The following is a 13,259-nucleotide window of genomic DNA, read 5'->3' on the forward strand; positions in this document are numbered from 1 at the left end:
AAGAGCTCGTCACACTTGCATTGACTTATATTTTGGTTCTATTTGTTGATTTGCGTCTTTCTAAGCCCACAATATCAAGAGTTCAACACAGGTGCAATGACTTGTACTGTGGTTCCATTTGTTGTTATGCATCTTTCTGAGCCATTAAATTGAGGATGCAAGGTAGATTTGAGGCGTAGGCCAAGGTAACTTATTGTACATTAGTGAAACAATATGAAGGAAAACAAAAAAGAATCCAAGAGGTGCGCATATGTAAAGCTTCCAGCTCTAAATCAACTTAATGCCCCACATTTTTGCAGCATAATTTGTTGCACATGGATCAGCATGAGAATTGCTTGTGACTTATTCTGAACTTTTATTCTTAACTAGGTATACCTACTTGAAGTTGCACCGCCCTGCTGTCTAGACATTGAAAAATTAATTTTTTTCCATATTCAATGCTTAATTTTGAATGGAAGTGCCTGTTAAATGTCTTAACTGTAGTTGTTAGGTAACCGGAGCTTGTCTTTATTTTGTTAAGCAAGACAAACAGTTGCTAATGGAAGTAATTTTTGCTACAAATTATACATAAGACCGTGCACTGGAATAGGCTGCTTCCTAAATCTACACTTTTGAATAAGTAAATCTACATTGTTTTTACTTGTTATTACATATCAGTGAGGTGTCTTTTCTTTACCATTGGCCTTTCAGCAGGCGAAAGCTGCTGTTAGGAACAACTAATCCATCCCCTACTGATGACACAGATCAAAATGATGAAGCATGTTCTTTCCCTGTTCTCAAAAATTTCACAATCAGAGAATTTTCCCTTTAATTAATATACCTGAATTCGTGTTGGTGGAGGAGAGCATTATAGAGAATTTACTCAACTATTTATTTTCTAGACCGAGGATGTGGTGTTTGACAAGGAACTTCAAGTAATTTAGGAGTTACTGGAAAATGCATATTGAGATTTGAGAGCATTGTTTTATGGAAATTGATTTAAAAAAATAATTTAAAATTGAAAATGATTTATTACACCAAGTTGGTGAGAAGTTAAATAGGAAAAATGAATGAGCTTTATTCAAGTTCTCTAATAGGATACATGAAAGTTACTTGTGGTGGTAAAAAAAAATAGAATTTTTTTAATAGTACAATCTTTAAGACTATAAGAGGATTAAAGAGAACATTTATGTTCTAACATCTGGTTTTATTTTATTTTATCGTGCAGTTAACAAAAATAGAAAGGCATGTCAATTGTTAACATCACTCAAACTTTAGATGATACATTTAAGCTACTCAATTGTTAGCGGTTTAAAAGCAAAATTGGATCTCGCTTAGGGACGAGGCACTCGTCGTGTAAACCTTCGCTTCAAATGTTTTAACGCAAACCCAAAACACCCAGTGCACGAGGCTCGTGTTGACACGATGCAGTACTTAGCTTCTAGTCCTAAACACAAATTTAGTGGCTAATCATATAATAGACCATTGTATTTATTTTTGACCATTTCTGTAAAAAGTAGCTAGTGGTTCAGCTTGTATTAGTTAGAGGTTTATTTTCTATGGGGCACCCGATTGAGGCCTACTATATAAATATATGGTGTTGGCTCTAGAATGATTCATTGGGCTATTTTTTTCTTATTTTTATTTTCTCAGATTGAGCAAATTTCATCTCTTCTTCTGTGATGAACCCTAATGAGATTTCCCTATTCCTGCTCGATCTAGAATGTTGTCATGGTATGCCAAGCTGTCCCAGGCTTTATGTTCTAGGGGTTACACTTATTCACTCAATGACTACTCCCTGTTTGTTAAAGGTAGTCCTAGGATTTTGGTTCTTCTAGTTGTCTCTATTGATGATATTATCACTATTGGGGATGGTACTGCCGAGATAAAGAAGCAGTTCCTGTATTCTCAGTTTAAGATCAAAGATCTGGGATCTTTGCATTACTTCCTCGGTATTGAGTTGTGTCTTATTTCTGGTAGGGTTGTTCTTAATCAAAAGAAATTTGTTTCTGACTTGCTTCAGCAGTTTGGATGTGCTTCTATCACTCCCGTGGTTTGTCCTTTGGAGTTGAACACCAAATTGCATGTTGATTCATGTGATTTACTGCCTGCTCCTGAGTCATATAGAAGTCTGGTGGGGAAGCTGCTCTTCCTTACTCTTACTCGACCTATATTTGTTTTGATGTCCACAGCGTAAGCCAATTTCTGAAGTCTTCTAGGGTCCTTCATATGCCTGCTACTCTCCGTGTTCTGATTTTCCTATCTTTTCCATTCATGCATATTCAAACAATGAATAGGCTGCTTACCCAGACACCAGGAGGTGACTGAGTTTTATGTATTCTTGGGTGGTAGTCTCATAAGTTGAAAATCCAAGAAGCAGCATATTGTTTCTTTATTTTCCGCTGAGGCTGAATACATGGCTCTAAGTAAGATGGTTGATGAGTTGACTTGGCTCTCCAGGCTCTTGGTTGATTTTGTTGTTCCTGTTTTGCTTCAAATTTCTATTTTTTGTGACAATCAGGCTGCTTTGCATATAGCCAAAAACCATGTGTTCCATGAAAGGATCAAGCACATTGAGATCGATTGTCATTTCATATGGGCTAAGCTTGGTAATGGCTTGATTTAGTTGTCTCATGTTTCTACCACCAAGCAGTTAACTGATGTGCTCACCAAGCCTTTGCCTGGTAATCTTTATCAACAATTCTTGTCCAAGTTGCAGGTCATCACTTGTTTTACAAGTTGATTATGTGTTCCGAGGCAATAAAAACCTCTTTCTGTCTCATCTTGATTTGCGTGCGCAGTCTGGGCACGTTTTTGAATTTTTTTTTTAAGTGAAAACTATGTAAAATATCAAAATTGGCTTTTAAAATTGATATAAAGTTCACTTTGGTCAATATTCTTGGTAAACGGATCCGGACCCGTGATCCGATGGTCTGATAGGGTCCGCAGAAAAATTTGGGACTTGGGCATATGTCCGAAATCGAATTTCGAGGTCCCAAGCCCGAGAAATGAATTTTTAAAGAACATTATTTTCTGGAAAACATAAAGGTTTTTATGAGTGAATTGATGCATTTTCTTGATGGTATCGGCCCCGTATCTTGGTTCGGGAGCCCGATACAAGTTTGAAATAATAATTAGGATGAATATGTAAAATTTGGTAAAGATAAGAATTGGTTTGGTATAAAACGGACCTAAAGTTGAGAAATTGGAAAATTTGATGTTCTTGAGTGATTTCATGAATTTGGGGTTTATTTCATAGTTGTTGATGTTATTTTGGTTATTTGATCGCGCGAGCAAGTCCTTATGATATTTTTAGGTTAGGGTGCATGTTTGGTTTGGAGCCCCGAGAGATCGAGTGAGTTTTGGATAGACCACAGAGTGAAATTGGACTTAGAAAAATTGTTAGTGTGTTGTGCGAGATCAGGCATGACAATTGCGATGCAAGCAGGGGTCACAAATGCGGTGATTTTGTCGCAAATGCAAAGATCCCAAGGCCAGACAATTCTCGCAAATGCAAGTTATACTTCGCAAATGCGAAGTCTTCAGTGCATGCCCAGAAGTCGCAAATGCAACGATTCTTTCGCAAATGCAGCGGAAGCAGGAGTCGCAAATGCGACATATACCTCGCAAATGCGAAGGTAGCAGGGTCCTTAAGGGTTTGCAATTGCAAACCTTGGTCGCAATTACAATATCAGAGACCTGTTAAATGAATTTCAGACGGGATTTCAACCATTTTTACAACTTTCTTAAAACTGGACGATTTTCGAAAAAAAAGTTCTTCTCCAAATCAGTTGTAAGTCATTTCTAACTCATTTTCTTTAATCTATAACATCTTTTCACATGATTTCAATCCAAAATCAAGGGTTTTCATAAGGGAAATTGTGTGTTTTGGGTAGAACTTAGGATTTTCAAAGTTTGGGAATTTGGACCTCGATTTGAGGTTCGATTTCAAAACAAATTATATATTTGAGTTCGTGGGTGAATCGTAATCGGATTTTGATTCGAACCTCGGGTTTTGACTATGTGAGCCCGGGGTCGATTTTTGACCTTTTGGGGAAATCTTTAGAAAACCTATTTTCATGCATTAGAATTGATTCATTTAGTATTTATTGATATCGTTAAGTAAATTGTGGCTAGATACAAGCAAATTGGTGGTGGAAACAAGAGGTAAAACAATTGTTGAGGCTTGAATTGTGTTTGTGGCATTGAAGTAAGTGTTTGACCTAATCTTAGCTTGAGGGAATAGGTATTGTGCCTTATTTGCTATGTGCTTGTGTAGTGTACGATGTATAGGTGTGGTGACGAGTATCTATACGTCGTTGTCAAACATGTCCGTGAGTCTTAAATTGTAATCGTTGTGTTCTTTCTAAATACTATAAATGCCTAAGTTGTTGATTTTCTATATTGGGCAAGAATTATAATTATCCTCGTGGTATTTGGTTGTTGTTGAGTATTGGTTCCAGTTGAGGTTTCACTTGTGAAATTAAATGTTGGTATAAGTTTGGTTATAGCTGATTCCCTTGCCGGGACATATTTAATTCTTACCGTTGGTTCCCTTGCCGGGATGTGCTTATTCTCATTGTTGATTCCCTTGTCGGGACATTGTTGTTTCCTTATTGTTCCCTTGCCGGAATTCATTTGTGATTAGTGTTGAATTGTATATTAAGATCGGGTTGCACACCGCAATAATATTATATGGGATCGGGTTGCACACCGCAATAATATTATATGGGATCGGGTTGCATGTCGCAACAATGATATATGATTGGATCGGGTTGCACGCCACAACAATGATATATGATTGGATCGGGTTGCACGCCGCAACAATGATATAAGATTGGATCGGGTTGCACGCCGTAACAGTGTTATATGATTGGGATCGGGTTGCGCGCCGTAACAATAAATAATAAAAGTGGATATTGATTTGTTACTGTTTCCTTATTCTTACTGATGCAAACCTTAAAATATTCTTTATGCTTTTCTCCTAAGTTACTGTTATTAATTGATATTTTCCCGCAGTATGTTTTCCCTTCCCGTCTTTAACTACTAGTTTTCGTTATTATTTCTTGCCATATATGCTCTAACTGCACATGTTTATTTGGTAGTTGTGTCCTAGCCTCGTCACTACTTCGTCGAGGTTAGACTCGACACTTACCAGCATATGGGGTCGGTTGTGCTGATATTACACTCTGCATTGTGTGCAGATCCCGGTGCTGGAGTATTTGGAGATTCGAGTAGTCCTGCAAGCGTTCGCAAGCCTTGGCGTCCCCTCCCTATCTAGTTTCTTTCTGTTCTTTTATATTCCAAAGATAGACATGTACTTTCTTGTTTAGACTTTATTTGTAGTTTTCTTAGATAGACCGTGAGATTGTGACACCAGTTCTGGGTGGTTTATGTTATAGATTCGTATTGGTATTGGCTTAATTGTCGAATTTCATTCTTCCGCTTATTTAATTTCCGCTGTTATAAAATGTTAATTTACAACTGTTAAGGGATTTAAAAGGAAAATGGTTAAATATTTGGAATAATCGGCTTGCCTAGCTTTCACTAGTAGGTGTCATCACGACTCCAGAGGGTGAGATATCCGGATCGTGACAAGTTGGTATCAGAGCTCTAGGTTGCTTAGGTCTCACAATTCACTGACAAGCTTGGTAGAGTCTGAGGGATCGGTAGAGAGACGTCTGTGCTTGTCCCCTAGAGGCTGTAGAGTTAGGAACAGTTTCACTTCTATTCATGTCTGTTGTGCGGTTTGGTTTGTCAATGCTAATTGAATTTCTACTCTGTTCTTTCGCAGATGGCGAGAACACGCGCTTCCTCATCCACTGATTAGCAGCCTGAGCCCCCAACAACAGCTTCTCATCTACTAATTAGCAGAGCTCAGCCTAGAGCAACAGCACTAGCGGCGGAGCCTCAGGTTGAGTTTGATGATGAGGTTCCGGCCTAGACAGTTCCAGTGGGCCCAGCTCAGGTCCCAGAGGGGTTCATTGCTACCCCAGAACTCTAAGATGCTCTGGTCTGTCTAGTGGGCCTTATGGAGAGTGTCACCCGGGCAAGCTTACTTCATGTAGCACCAGCCGTCTCTCAGGCTGGGGGAGGAGCACAGACTCCCGCTATCCGCACTCCGGAGCAGATGGCTCCCTAGTTTCAGACTACAGCAGCTCAGCCAGTTGGAGCAGTTCAGCCGGGTGTGGTAGCTCAGACCGGTGATGGAGTAGCTATGTATGGAGGTTGGACATGTTCACCAAGCTGTTCACTACTACTTATGGTGGTACATCTTCCGAGGATCCCCAGGATTGCTTAGACAGTTGTCATGAGGTTCTTCGAAACATTGGGATAGTGGAGACCACTGGGGTCGACTTCGCTGCTTTTCGTCTGTCAGGTTCCGCTAAGACTTGGTGGAGGGATTATTGTTTGGCTAGGCCAGCTGGGTCGCCTGCCTTGACTTTGGATCAGTTCTCTCAGCTATTTTTGGAGAAGTTTCTTCCTATCACTCAGAAGGAGGACTATCAGAGGCAGTTTAAGTGTCTCCAGCAGGGTTCCATGACCGTCGCTCAGTATGAGACCAGATCATTGTTTTGGCCCGTCGTGCTCTTATCATACTTCCCACCGAGAGAGAGAGGGTGAGGAGGTTCATTGATGGACTCGCTCAGCCGATTCGATTGTAGATGGCTAAGGAGACTAGGAGCGAGATTTCTTTCCAGGATGCGGCCAATGTGGCCAAGAGAGTTGAGATGGTTCTATCACAGGGTAGTGGTCAGGGGTCTGACAAGAGGCCCCGTCATTTAGGCAGGTTCAGTAGTGCCTCATCTGGAGGCAGGGATTCTTTTGGTAGGGTACATCCTCATAGGTCGTTTCATTCAGCACTTCAGACTTCTCAGGGTGCTTCAGGTGGCAATGGTTCTCATATGCAGTATTCTTATCAGCAGTCCTACCGTGCACCATCAGCTCCTATCAGAGCACCTCCTATTCGGAGCTATTCTCATGGTCAGTGGGCCCGCCAAAGTTAGTTTCAGTTCCCTCAGTCGCATCACTCAGGTGGATGCTTTGAGTGCGGTGAGTATGGTCATATCCGGAGGGTTTGTCCGAGATTAGTGGGTGTTCAATCGCAGCAGCAGGGTTCCCGTGCTATGGTTCAGGCACTAGGTGTTCCACCGCCCGCTCAGCCAGCTAGGGGTGGGGGTATAGGTGCTAGAGGTGGAGGTAGAGGTATTAGAGGTAGAGGTCAGGCCGCTAGAGGTGGAGGCCAGCCAGCAGGAGGCCGTCCTAGGGACGTAGCTTAGAGTGGTGGGCCCCAGCCCCAATGTTATGCTTTTCCAGCCAGGCCTAAGACTGAGGCCTCCGATGCAGTTATCATAGGTACCGTTCTGGTCTGTAGTAGAGATGCTTCAATTCTATTTGACTCAGGGTCTACAAACTCCTATGTGTCATCTTATTTTATACCGTATCTAGTCATGCCTAGTGATTCTTTGAGTGCTTCTATATATGTGTCTACGCCGATGGGTGATTCTATTATGGTAGATCGTGTTCATCATTCATATATAGTTGTGATTGGAGGTCTTGAGACTCGAGTAGATTTGTTACTTTTGGATATGGTTGATTTTGATGTCATATTTAGGGATGGAGTGGTTATCACCTTACCACTCTATCTTGGACTGTCATGCCAAGACTGTGACCTTAGCTTTGCCGGGTTTACCTCGTTTAGAGTGGAGAGGGACTTCTGGTCATTTTACCCTTAAGGTTATCTCATATATGAAGGCTCAGCGTATGGTCGAGAAGGGGTGTTTGGCATATTTGGCATATGTTCCTGATTCTAGTGCTGAGGTTCCTTCTATGGATTTTGTGCCTGTTGTTCGTGAGTTTCCTGAGGTATTTCCTTCAGACCTGCCAGGTATGTCACCCGACAGAGATATTGACTTCTGTATTGATTTGGCTCCGGGCACTCGGCCCATTTCTATTCCGTCGTATCGTATGGCCCCGCCTGAGTTGAAAGAATTGAAGGAGCAGTTGCAAGACTTGCTTGATAAAGGCTTTATTAGACCTAACGGGGTGCGCCGATGTTGTTTGTTAAGAAGAAGGACAGATCGATGAGGATGTGTATAGATTATCGGCAGTTGAACAAGGTTACAATCAAGAATAAGTATCCATTGCCAAGGATTGATGAGTTGTTTGATTAGCTTCAGGGTGCCAATGTATTTTCGAAGATTGACTTGAGATCTGGCTACCATCAGTTGAGGATTAGGGCATCCAATGTCCCTAAGACAGCTTTTCGCACTCGGTACGGGCATTATGAGTTCTTGGTGATGTCATTCGGGTTGACAAATGCCTCAGCATATTTTACGGATTTGACGAACCGAGTGTTCAAGCCTTACTTGGATTCATTCATGATAGCCTTCATAGATGATATTTTGATCTATTCTAGCAGCCGGGAGGAGCATGAGCAGCATCTGAGAGTTGTTCTGCAGACTTTGAAAGATAGTCAGTTGTATGCTAAGTTTTCGAAGTGTGAGTTCTAGTTGAGTTCAGTTGCATTCTTGGGTCACGTTGTTTCAGCTAAGGGTATTCAGGTGGATCCGAAGAAGATAGAGGCAGTTAAGAACTGGCATAGACCCACGTCAGCTACAGAGATTCGGAGTTTCTTGGGTTTGGCAGGTTATTACTGTCGGTTTGTGGAGGGGTTTTCATCTATTACAGCCCCGATAACCAAGTTGACCCAGAAGGGTGCCCAGTTCAGGTGGTCGGCTGAGTGTGAGGCGAGCTTTTAGAAGCTCAAGACAGCTTTGACTACGACGCCAGTGTTGGTTTTACCCACAGGTTCAGGGCCATATATAGTGTATTATGACGCATCGCGTATTGGACTTGGTGCGGTGTTGATGTAGAATGGCAAGGTTATTGCATATGCTTCGCGACAGCTGAAGATCCACGAGAAGAATTATCCAGTTCATGATTTGGAGGCATTATTTGTATGGCGTGTCATGTGAGGTGTTCACGGATCACAAGAGTTTGCAATACTTGTTCAAGAAGAAGGAGTTAAATTTGAGGCAGAGAAAGTGGTTGGAGCTATTGAAAGACTATGATATCACCATATTGTTGATCCGAAAATGGCCAATGTGGTGGCCGATGTTTTGAGTAGAAAGTCAACCAATATGGGCAGTCTTGCGTATATTCCGGTCAGTGAGAAATCGCTTGCTTTGGATGTTTAGGCTTTGGCCAATCAGTTCGTGAGATTGGATGTTTCTGAGCCTAGCCGTGTGTTAGCTTGCACAGTCGCTCGTTCTTCATTATTTGAGCGTATCCGAGATTGGAAGTAGGATGATCCTCATTTGTTTGTCCTTAGAGACACAGTGCGACATAGAGGTGCCAAGCAGGTTACAAATGGAGATGATGAAGTTTTGAGGATGCATGGTCATATTTGTGTGCCTAACGTGGATGGACTCCGAGAGTTGATTTTAGAGGAGGCCCACAGTTCCCAGTACTCTATTCATCTGGGCACCGCTAAGATGTATTAGGATTTGCGGCAGCATTATTGATGGAGGAGGATGAAGAAGGATATTGTTGCATATGTGGCTCGGTGTTTGAATTGTCAGTAGGTAAAGTACGAGCCTTAGAGACCCGGTGGTTTGTTCCAAAAGATTGAGATTTCTGAGTGGAAGTGGGAGCATATCACTATGGACTTTGTTATTAGACTCCCACGGACTCAGAGGAAGTTCGATGCAGTGTGGGTTATTGTTGATAGGATGACCAAGTCAGCTCATTTTATTCCTGTGGAGGTTTCCTACTCTTCTGAGCGGTTGGTAGAGATCTATATCCGAGAGATTGTTTGTCTTCATGGTGTTCCCGTGTCTATCATTTCAGACCGAGGTACGCAGTTTACCTCACATTTCTAGAGGGTAGTTCAGCGTGAGTTGGGCACACGGGCCGAGTTGAGCACAACATTTCATCCCCATATGGACAGACAGTCCGAGCATACTATTAAGATTTTGGAGGATATGCTCTGAGCTTTTGTTTTTGACTTTGGAGGCTCGTGGGATCAGTTCTTGCCTTTAGTGAAGTTTGCCTACAACAACAGCTACCAGTCGAGCATCCAAATGGCTCCTTGTGAGGCTTTATATGGTAGGCTGTGTCGGTCGCAGGTTGGATGGTTTGAGCCAGAAGAGGCTCAATTGTTGGGCACAGATCTAGTACATGATGCCTTGGACAAGTCAGGATCATTCAGGATAGGCTTCGTATAGCTCAGTCCAGGCAAAAGAGTTATGCCGACCGTAAGGTTCGTGATGTGGCATTCATGGTCGGCGAGCGAGTGTTGCCTATGAAGGGTGTGGTGTAATTTTGGAAGAGGGGCAAGCTTAGCCCTAGATTCAGTGGCCCGTTTGAGATTCTTGATCGAGTGGAAGAGGTGGCTTACAGACTTGCGTTGTCGCCGAGTTTATCAGCCCTGCATCCAGTTTTTCATGTGTCCATGCTTCGAAAGTATCATGGCGATCCATCCCACGTGTTAGACTTCAGCACTGTCCAGTTGGATAAGGACTCGTCCTATGAGGAGGAGCCAGTAGCTATTCTAGATCGACAGGTTCGTTAGTTGAAATCAAAGAGTTTCCCTTCTGTTTGTGTTTAGTGGAGAGGTCAACCTGTTGAGGCAGCGACCTGGGAGTTCGAGTCCGATATGCGGAGCCGATATCCCCATCTTTTCTTCGACTCAGGTACTAATTTTCTATGTCCGTTCGAGGATGAACGGTTGTTTTTACAAGTCAATTCTATGTTCTGAGGCCTGAAAAACCTCTCTCTGTCTCACCTTCATTTGCGTGCGTAGTCCGGACACGTTTTCAAAAAGTTTTTATGTGAAAACTAAGTAAAATATGGAAATTGGCTTCTAAAATTGAATAAAGTTGACTTTGGTCAACATTCTTGGTAAACAGATCCAGACCCGTGATCCGACGATCTCGTAGGGTCCGCAGAAAAATTTGGGACTTGGGCGTATGCCCGGAATTGAATTCCGAGGTCCTAAACCCGAGAAATGAATTTTTAAAGAAAATTATTTTCTGGAAAATATAAAGGATTTTAGGAGTAATTGATGTATTTTCTTGATGGTATCGTGACCGTATCTTGGTTTCGGAGCCCGGTACAAGTTTGAAATAATAATTAGGATGAATCTGTAAAATTTGGTAAAGATAGGAATTGGTTTGGTATAAAACAGACCTAAAGTTGAGAAATTGGAAAATTTGATGTTCTTGAGTGATTTCATGAATTTGGGGTTTAATTCATAGTTGTTGATGTTATTTTGGCGATTTGATCGGGCGAGCAAGTCCGTATGATGTTTTTAGGTTAGGGTGCATGTTTGGTTTGGAGCCCCGAGGGCTCGGGTGAGTTTTGGATAGACCACGGAGTGAAATTGGACTTAGGAAAATTGTTGGTGTGTTGCAGACGTGTCGCAAGCCTCTGATCTCGCAAATGTGAGATCAGGCATCACAAAAGAGGGGATTTTGTTGCAAATGCGAAGATCGCAGGGCCAGCCAATTCTCGCAAATGCGAGATATACTTCGCAAATGCGAAGTCTTCAGTGCATGCCTAGAAGTCGCAAATGCGACGATTCTTTCGCAAATGCGGCGGAAGCAGGAGTCGCAAATGCGAAGGTAGCAGGGTCCTTAAGGGTTCGCAATTGCAAACCCTGGTCGCAATTGCGATATCAAAGACCTGTTAAATGAATTTCAGATGGGATTTCAACCATTTTTACAACTTTCTCAAAACCTAAACTCTCTTGGGCGATTTTCTAAAGCAAATTTCTTTTCCAAATCAATTGTAAGTCATTTCTAACTCATTTTCTTTAATCTATAACATCTTTTCACATGATTTCAATCCAAAATCAAGGGTTTTCATGAGGGAAATTGGGTGTTTTTGGTAGAACTTAGGATTTTCAAATTTTGGGGATTTGGACCTCGATTTGAGGTTCGATTTCAAAACAAAGAGTACTCGGGTTTTTGTTTGAACCTCGAGTTTTGACCATGTGGGCCCGGGTTTGATTTTTGACTTTTTGGGGAAATCTTTAGAAAACCTATTTTCATGCATTAGAATTGATTCATTTAGCATTTATTGATATCGTTAAGTAAATTGTGGCTAGATACAAGCAAATTGGTGGTGGAAACAAGAGGTAAAGCGATAGTTAAGGCTTGAATTGTGTTTGTGGCATTGAGGTAAGTGTTTGGCCTAACCTTAGCTTGATGGAATAAGTATTGTGCCTTATTTGCTATGTGCTAGTGTAATGTACGATGTATAGGTGTGGTGACGAGTATCTATACGTCATTGTCAAGCATGCCCGTGAGTCTTAAATTGTAATCGTTGTGTGCTTGCTAAATACTATAAATGCCTAAGTTGTTGATTTTCTGTGTTGGCAAGAATTATGATTATCCTCGTGGTATTTGGTTGTTGTTGAGTATTGGTTCCAGTTGAGATTTCACTTGTGAAGTTAAATATTGGTATAAGTTTAGTTATAGTTGATTCCCTTGCCAGGCCGTATTTAATTCTTACCGTTGGTTCCTTTGCCGGGATGTGCTTATTCTCATTGTTGTTTCCCTTGTTGGGACATTGTTGTTTCTTTATTGTTCCTTTGCTGGGATTCATTTGTGATTAGTGTTGAATTGTATATTGGGATTGGGTTGAACATCGCAACAATATTATATGGGATAGGGTTGCACGCCGCAACAATGATATATGATTGGATCGGATTGCACGCCGCAACAATGATATATGATTGGATCGGGTTGCACGCCGCAATAATGATATATGATTGGATCGGGTTGCACGTCGCAACAATGATATATGATTGGGATCGGGTTGCGCACCGCAACAATAAATAATAAAAGTGGATATTGTTGTTACTGTTTCCTTATTCTTACTAATGCAAGCCTTAAAATGTTCTTTATGCTTTTCTCCTAAGTTACTGTTGGTATTTGATATTTCCCCGTAGTATGTTTCCCCTTCCCATCTTTAATTGCTACTTTCCATTATTATTTCTTGCCATATATGCTTTAACTGCAAATGTTTATTTGGTAGTTGTGTCCTAGCTTCGTCACTATTTCGCCGAGGGTAGGCTCGACACTTATCAGTACATGGGGTCGGTTGTGTTGATACTACACTTTGCACTGTGTGCAGATCCCGATGCTGGAGCATTTGGAGTGTAGAGAGAGGTTGCTGCCTTCAGTCCATCAGGAGACCCGATGTAGTCTTGCAGGCGTTCGCAGGCCTTGGCGTCCCCTCCCTATCTAGTTTCTTTCTGTTCTTTTATATTC

This window comes from Nicotiana tabacum, chromosome 7, assembly GCF_000715075.1.
Source record: "Nicotiana tabacum cultivar K326 chromosome 7, ASM71507v2, whole genome shotgun sequence".
NCBI classification, from domain to species: Eukaryota; Viridiplantae; Streptophyta; class Magnoliopsida; order Solanales; family Solanaceae; genus Nicotiana; species Nicotiana tabacum.